Here is a 9,018-nt window from a genome sequence, read left to right on the forward strand (position 1 = left end):
CTCCTTTTTGTGGGGCTATATTAAAGACAAAGTCTAAAACAATAACCCCAAAACCACTGCTGAGCCGAAAACAGCCATTCAGGATGTCATCAATAGCGTCGATGTTCTGACACTTCAGGGAGTCACACGGAATTTCATTATTCGTCTGTGACACATCATTGCCAATGATATTGAACATGTCATAGCCTAAATCCAAATATCTGTAGTGATGTTTACATGTTGAATAAAGTGTTTGCACGCCATAGTTTGTAACTAATTTACATTTTTTTTTCATATAGTTCAATAATTGTCACCTTGTAAATATGGAAACATTAAGCGTTATTCAAACATCACTATCTGTAGTTGAGTGGCAGCCTGGATTACAAGAAATGGCAGTGACTGGTGCAGTGAAAGAGTTCTTCCAGCCCATCATAACCTGACCTGACTACATCTATCTACAGAAGACCAAAAAATGTTCTGCGAACATGTCACAGCACAGGCAAAATCTGGTGAAAGAAAAAACATGGTATACTAGTGAACTGAAAAAATTAAAACACATTGCACTGCTGTTACATGATAACTTCAAAACAGCAACAGATTTCTGTGCAAAGGAAATGTTTTACAGCAAATATTTACAGGCAGAAAGACTTTATAGAAAGCATGTAGAGGAAACCAAAAAGGAAAAGATTTATAGGTTCACTGAAGGAGCTCACAACCCATGCAAGACAGCCTGAAACTTAATGAATGAACACAGGATGAACATTAAATCTCCCTTAAGCTTGTGTAGTCCAAATGTCTTCATCAGTTATTTTATTGACACTGTGAGAAACACTACAAGTACAAGCCCTGACCTGAATGTAGAAACTGCAGCTACTGTAAGAAATGACAAAAGGTGCCCCATGGTGAACTGGAGGAAATTACAAAAATCTGATTGACTGGTTGGTCCATAGCTTAATTAAAGGAACCAAACTACTCGGTCATAAGTTTTTTTTTAATTTTTTTTTTTTTAACAGACAGGTCTACACGATTGTACATCAGAGATGGCCTACCACACAGCATGCAGGGGAAGACAAACCCGAAGTTGTTTACCAAAGATCAGCAAAGGTGAGACAAGGGACAAAAAAGAAGAAAAAGACAAGAGCAGTCAGAAGGCCCTGAAAGAAGAGTGCAATGAGGGGACATACACCTCCAACCCCTAGTCATTTACCAGAGGTACCCCACTCATAAATTGCCTAGGAAAGACTAGCAACGCAGACATAGCAAGAAAAAAAGCAAACAAGCGAAACAGACCATGCAAGAGGGTGAGGAAGAGGAAGTCAGCTGCTGAGACAAAGTCTCCTAACACCAGAGGTGGTGAGTCAGGGAGCTTAAGAGTTCACCACAGTGTGGGTAGACTGGGACAGTCCAGGGGATGTGGACCACCATTAAACAGTAATGACAGTGTGGTGGGTTTTTGCTATGGAGATGGCTGTGAGTCAACTAAGTATGGTCAATGTGGAGCCAGCAAAAGACTGTAGAGTCCTTGCAAGAGGCCTACATGGAGGACCTCCACAGATTCATAGTTTCCTTTATCACCTTTAGTTTGTTTGTTGAAGTCAGAGTGAGCCATTCTCTATTCCTGATTCCTAAAACTTGATGGCATAATACTGACTGGAGGTCTTTTTCCAGAATACCAGTTTCAAGAGTCGGCTTACTGGCAGCCAGTTTGGCCAGGCTATCAGTCAGTTCATTCCCTGAGAGCCCAACATGGCCCGGGGTCCAGACAAAGATCACTTAGCATCCACATTGTTCAAGGGCATACAGAGAATCCTGGATAGCAAACGGAGGTGAGGGGAACATTGCTTGATAGCTTGCAAACTGCTCAAGGAGTCGCTGCAGATGAAAAAGGACTCACCAGTGCAGGAATGAATATGTCCAGGAGCACGAGAGATGGCTACCAACTCCACAGTGAAAAGAATACATCTATCCAGCAAGGAGCAAAGTTCAGTATGTCCCATGTTAGTATAAAAAAGCTTACATGGTCAGCATTCATTGAGCCATCAGTATAGACTACTTCTGAACCCCATGGTGAATCAAGGATGGAGAAAATTTAGTGGCAGAGGAGTCTTGGGATGAACTAAGTCTTTCACATCTTGTGACGGGTCAAGACAAAGTTGTGGTCGAGGAATGCCCTATGGAGGTGTATGTGAGTGGGCCCAGAGAAGATGGTAGAGGAGACAGCTGGAGTTCAGAGAGGAGAGAACGGATGCAGATTGCATTCATAACCCTTGATCTATGCTGCCATTGTCAGAAGTGGATTTCCATGTTTGTAAAGAGGAGATGGTAGTCCATGCTCAGGGGGGCTGTGATCATGTAATCTTACGCTCCCACACATCACCATTAAAAGTCACATTCCTTGCACAAATTTTTGAAAATTACGAGAGGAGTAAGATTACAAAAGAAGAACTTTTTACTTGTCTTGATTATCTCATTGTTGTTGTAGACAGCTCAAAGTCTTGTCTAGGACTACTTTCTTGCAGCTGAAAATGTCGATTTCTTAGGTTTGTGATGACAAAATATCTGTTGAAGAGTTGCTTGTTGCTATGAATATCCTTTTATTTTATCCCATTCTTCTAAATCACACTGATTTTACAATTTCCATGTTCAAAAAACCAATAATTACATTGTTATTGACAAGTTTACCAAAATACATGCGTTTCCATCCACCACTACTTGCATTTTGTGGTACTCACATTATTCCAAACTGTTTATAAAGCAAAAGAGTTTACAAAAAAAGATGAATCATTCCTAAAATACATCATTATTTTATAAATTAATCCAGAAACGAATTTAATAATTACCATTTGATTACACAATTAATAATATGAATTTTAAACGTGCCAGAAATTTCGTAATTTCAAATATTTTTAACAGAAGAGTAATTTTAACTGTTAGTACCGATTGTAACACATTAATTTCTTTTTATACACTTTAGCCTTAAATATAATGCACTATATACAAAAGCATATGAATTCTTTTAATGAAACAGCTGAGGTAATTTCAACCTATGCAAGGTATGAGATTATACATTGTATTGGTTGTCTCTACAAAAAAAGGTAATGTTGGAGGAGAATGATTCATTACAGTGTGTAGCATAATTGACAAGCTCTTGTTGGCACCTGATCTGCAATGGAGGGACCCCCAGCCTCCACGAGTAAGCTGTTCACAGGGCTAGTTCAAAAGGCTCCTGGTGCATGTTGAACTCTGCAGTGGTGTACCGGACACTGGTACCTGAAATGTAGAGAGCAATACTGAACCGTATACCATAAGAGTGTATCAGGGCTTCATAAAGCTGTAGAAGGATAGTGTGATCTGCACCCCAGCTGGTGTTACTCATGCAGCAAAGTGTAGTAAGGTACAGCCAGGACTTCTGCTTAAGCTGGCAAAGGTGGGGAACCCACGTCAGCTGCACATCAAAGACCAGTCCTAGAAAGTGATAAGTCTCCAGCGCACTGTGTAGTCGGTTGTCGAGGTAAAGTTCTGGTTGTGGGCGAACAGTATGACATCGACAGAAGTGCCCGATGTGGGTCCTGGTGGCAGAAAACTGAAAGCCACGGGTGAGGGCCCACGCCTACACCTTTTGTAAGGACCCTTTCAGTCGCCGTTCAGTGACACCCACACTAAAGGAGCAATAGTAGAGGCAGAAGTCATCAGCATACAAGAAGAATGATAATGAGGACCCCAGAGCTGCTGTTAGACCATTGATGGCTACTAGAAAGAGGGGAGACACTTGGTACAGAGCTTTGCAGGATGCCATTCTCTTGGATATGGGGGAGGGTGGCGGGATACTCTAGGAAGCACCAACTCAAACTCAGAAAGTATGGTATGATATGCATTTCTGCATAAAAATCTGGAGTGGCCCCAGAGACCCCACTCTTGCAAGGTAACAAGGATGTGGTGTTGCCATGTGGCGTCATAAGCCTTTTGCACGTCAAAGAAGATGGCTGTAAGGTGTTGACATTAGGAAAAATCTGTTCGGATAGCAGACTCCAGGTAAACCAGATTATCAGCAGTGGAAAAACCTCGGCAAAACCACCCTGGGACAGAGCCAGAAGACCCCACGACTCGACGAGCCAACTCGGCGACCGGCTCACCGTGCATTCGAGCAACTTACAGAGAACATTGGTGAGACTAATTGGGCAATAACTATCCATCTCTATAGTGTGCTTATTCGGTTTCAGTACTAGGAATGGTGACGCTTTCTTGCCATTGCAATGGCAACTCACCCTCACTCCAGACACGGTTAAAGATGCCGACAATGCGACACTAACAATCCACCGACAGGTGCTCTATCGTTCGGTCGTATATGCATTCGGGTCCTGGGGCTGTATCAGGGCAGTGGGCTAGGACACGTGAATTCCCACAAGCTGAATGGAGCATTATACGGCTCCAGGTAGTGTGTAGTAAAACCTAATTGTTTTCACTCCATCTGCTGTTTTAGGACACGAAAGGCAAGTTGACAATTCTGAGTCACAGAGGCTCGAGCATAATGCAGAGCAAAATGTTTGGTGTGTAAGGACAAGCCTGATAGTAGCCCGGTAGTAGGGGATTTTATTCTACTTTTTATTCACTTTCGAAAGTAACTTTCTTCTCGACGCTGCCTGTTATTTTTCCACCCCACGGTGTGGCAACAGCAAGTAGGCAAGCATCTCGATCAGGCGCCTCCCTCACGTGCTGACGAGGTAATGCCGCCCCGGCGTCGATGCCGAGCAGACCACGCTCTGGAAATTTCCACGCTGCCCCCACAGGTTTCTCAGCTTGTGACCAATCAGGGCCGAGGAAGCCACGTGGGCGTGCCGGATGTACCCTGCCGCCCGCCACCGGGCTCCCTTCTATCGATCGCGCGCCCCGTAGCAGTCAACGTGTCCCGCTATCCCGGTGCTGCGGCACCGCAGACTTTGTCTTTCCAGACACTGCTTTGCCTTAACTGTGCAAATTACGGTTCGCCCCTGACTACGCTACAGCTCACTCTCGCCTCCCTAGCCCCGACCGTGTGACCCTTTAGAAGGTGAAAGTGGCCAATAAAGGACATATTACTTAAAATCTTCCTAATGTTTCTTTCACGCCCACCACCTTCCGATCCGGTTGTCCTGAAAAAACTGGTGTCAGAAGTACGGATGCATTCCCATAGCGACTTTGTCGCTATTCCAAATTCTTCGGCAAAGAGCCGAGTATACACGTCCACCCCGCACGGGCCGCGGCCGTAGAAACGCAGTGACGCGGCCGTCGGAGTCCTTCAGATAGCCGGCTGCGCGAGCCACCCGCCGCCGGCACGTCGCCCGCCGCCGCCGCTCCACCACTCGGTCGCGCCAGGGTCCTGGGGCCTGCCGTCACCGCGTACCGGCTGACCCGACATCGACCACAGCCAGCGCGTCAGCCGCCCCGCCACTCCACCACGCACTCACCGTCGCCAACGCGTCGCGCCGACTCCAACTTCGTGTAAGTCGCAGCGATGTTTCCGACTTTAACACCGAGCCGTCTGCTGTGGGAGTAGGTTATTTGTGACCTTTCTTTTTTTGTAACAATCATTTTTTGGGTCACTAACAGCCCTCCCCCCTCTAATTTTGTAAACGCCGACGGGAACGACAGGGACGGAATTGGATACTCCCGCAGAGGCACCGGCCTCGCGTGACCCGCTCGAACCTATTAATACTCAAATGCACCAATTGTTCGCCCAAAATCGAGAATTACTTGAGCAAAACCCCACCTTGAAACAGACGCCGGAAGCGAGTGTGTGACCTTCAGTACCAGTGGCTAGCTCCGTGCCAGTAACAAATTTGCAACCAGTGACAACTAATACTAATTCTGTCACTACTGCAACTACCACAATTTCGGCTAACACGGCAACTGTAAGTAATTTTCCTGCGGCCGATTTTGTTCCCACTGTAACAACGACGACTCTGTACTATTGCACATATAAGTAATTCTTTTCATCTGATTTTATGATAAACTTATGTAATTGATGTTCTGATTTGATTTCTTTTTGTTTCGTGCCATTATGTTAAGAAAACTGTAAATAAGTTTAAATGGGAATATTAATGTTTATGTTAAATGTCAAGTAATTTTGTAATAGAATTGAAATGTAACAAATGTCGAAACTGTTGGAGGTGTTTAAAATTGTAACTGTGCGTCTGTTCCATATGTAGGCAATGTTTTAGGATATTTAGAATGCAAAACCTCGGGTGAATACCCGGTCAGTCAGGGAGCGGCAAAAGGTGGACGGCAGGCGAGTGCGGGAAAATGCGCGCGGGCACTGCACGGCACAACGGGCTCAGTAGTAGTTGGAGTTTGGCACTGGTTTTAGCAACACCTTCCGGAGCGAGGAGGCTCTCCTGGAAGACGTAGCTTCACTGAGCCTCGGCTATGCTGTTCCAATGCCCACACAGCATGGCAAGATTCCATAGGCACTAAATGGAAAAGTATTGCGACACTAAGAAGAATTAAAGTGCCGATACGTCAAGAGCCACAGCTGTGGTTGTACGTGTGCTCTGTGCCTCGCCATCTTGCCGCCCGCCAACCGCCGTATCGATACTAGCGGGTTGAAACTTTTAGTACTGTATTCGTATGGATCAGAGAGTGAACTGTGTTTGTTTGGTGCAATAATAACCTAAATTTTACAGAACTTTTCCATCATTTAATTATCCTCACAACTAATCTAGACAGGGTCCTTTCCAAACGTTGTGCAATCCGAGTGTCCCGAAATGAAAATTAAAAATTGTGTTAATAATAATTATTTGCAGAACTAGCTATATTAGAATGGTATTTAAAGAAATGTTTTGTTAATGAACCAGTAAATGAATAGTGAGGTCTAACGAAGTCGAAAGATACTTTAGTATTGATACAGTAATGAAGTTTATTATTTCGAGACAGATTTAAAGGCATTTAAATGCGCAGTGACTAAGATGAAAAGAGTAGTAACTTATATCCTGGAAATCTTGAATGAACAATAAATTCAGTAATCTTTTTCTTAAATACAGCGATCATAACAGTTTCAGGGTCCCACCCTCATTCATTTGAATTCTGAAGTGTTCTAAATTGCTTTGACCAGCAAAAGTTAAAGTCGATATAAAAGTCAAAATTTATCAGTGTTTTATCTGTATGAAAATTGACATTTTGTATGTGGCATGAAAGCACAATTTCTATAGTAACCTATACCCGATTTTAATCAGATTAATAGACAGTATAAAGTTTTGTAGTAAACATTATAGTGTAGTGTTATGTATTCATGATTTTCCATATCAGTACAGAACGTGAAACTATCAGTTCAATAGATTTTCTGGGTCTCAAATTCTACTATATTATGCAGTGTTACAACTTGTTGTTTTGCATGAAGATATACCAACTTGTACAGGGAAGAAGCTCAGTTAATGCCTAATTAGGCTGGCGACTGTATTATTGTCACATTGGTAGCATATTCTGGTTTGCTTTTGATCCATCCTGACATGTGATTGCATTTCAAACTTACTTGATGGATCATTGTTATTACAGAGTAAGTGAAAGTCTGATTTGCCACCACTCAGGTACATGCGGTCGTTATCTATGCGAAAATCCTTTCTCATAAGGTGAATCCCGCTCACTTAGCATAGCACAGGCTTTAACGAATACTGTGTCAGGGATTACACCACCTTTTCTGGAAAGTCAATGAAAATGTAGCTATGTTCATACAGAATATTCAAGATGTGGGTCGCAATTGTGTCTGGCCAGATGATCTATTAGTCAACATAGCCAGATTAAAGTCGACAGGGGAAGCCCGAATGTTAATAGAGACAGTGAACGAATTTGGTGATACGCGTGACTGAAGTTTTGGCTCGCGGACTAACTATGCGTTATTCCAATACCAGAGGTACCGGATATTACAGAGATCAATTATCAACTCTTAGGCAGAAGCCTAACGAGAATTTTGATGCTTTTGCAGATCATCTACAAGCCGTATCTTTTCGTGTCTACAAGTTAGGCGAAAATGGTGCAATTGATGCATTTGACCCCCGCATTGGAGAAGTTAAAGTGGCCTCCCCCACCTCTTTGTTTGTAGCTGCTCATTTGGCAATAGTATGTGAAGATGTATTGCGCTTCTGCGCTGCTGCACCGCGTCCACCATATCCAGTACTGGTATTAGCAAAGGAAGTATTTCGTCAGCATTGTGGGAGACCCAACCACATGCCAATGCACTGTCGTGCACCTTTCTGCACTATTTGCCAGACGGTAGGTCATCGTAATAATGTCTGTCCAACAAAGTCCCAATTTTCTAACCAGATGCACGGCCAACACTGCAACGAGGGGTCAAACTCAGGAAAAGCGTGGGGGGCAGGCTCCACCACCCACCCGCGCCCCCGACCAGAATAATACACCCGGTGAAGAGCGGAGAAAGTAAAGAGGTGGTACATGTTAGTTTAAGTGGCATACTCGGGAACAAAATAGTTAAGATTTTAGTTGACACTGGTGCACAAATTAGTGTACTATGAGTAGATAAAAATGATCAAAGGGTGCTACGGCCACCCCAGTTTCATATCAGTGGCCTTGGTGAAGAAATAATTGTCCCTGCAGGTTCATGTATAGTGAATCTGCAAATAGACAAGAATAAATACGGTCAAGAGATGGATTGGTGAGGTTAAAGAAAGGTGATTTTGACTTCATATTAGGGAATGATTTCTTGCACTGTTATCAGGGAATAGTGAATTATCGAATGCGAACTGTGCAGTTTGGTGAAGCAATTCACCATTTCGGCAGTGCACTATACCATCAAATGCGAGGAAACTGTGAAAGGCGCCGTTCACTGTCTCCCATAAAACCGCGGATGTGGGCGATAAAATCCCCTGTCCACTGACCATGTAAGGATAAAAGGCAGAAGTGGGAAAATTCTTTGGGTAGATGTCAAAAATCGGAAGCAGCTGAAGACAGACGTTCTGGTGGATCTGCTCACCCAGAATGATGTATCAGATCGTCAATCAGTTCATATTAAGAGAAGTATTTGCTGACCGGAAAGAAAACAGAAAGATTTTG

The sequence above is a fragment of the Schistocerca nitens genome, chromosome 3, assembly GCF_023898315.1.
Source record: "Schistocerca nitens isolate TAMUIC-IGC-003100 chromosome 3, iqSchNite1.1, whole genome shotgun sequence".
In the NCBI taxonomy this organism is placed as follows: domain Eukaryota; kingdom Metazoa; phylum Arthropoda; class Insecta; order Orthoptera; family Acrididae; genus Schistocerca; species Schistocerca nitens.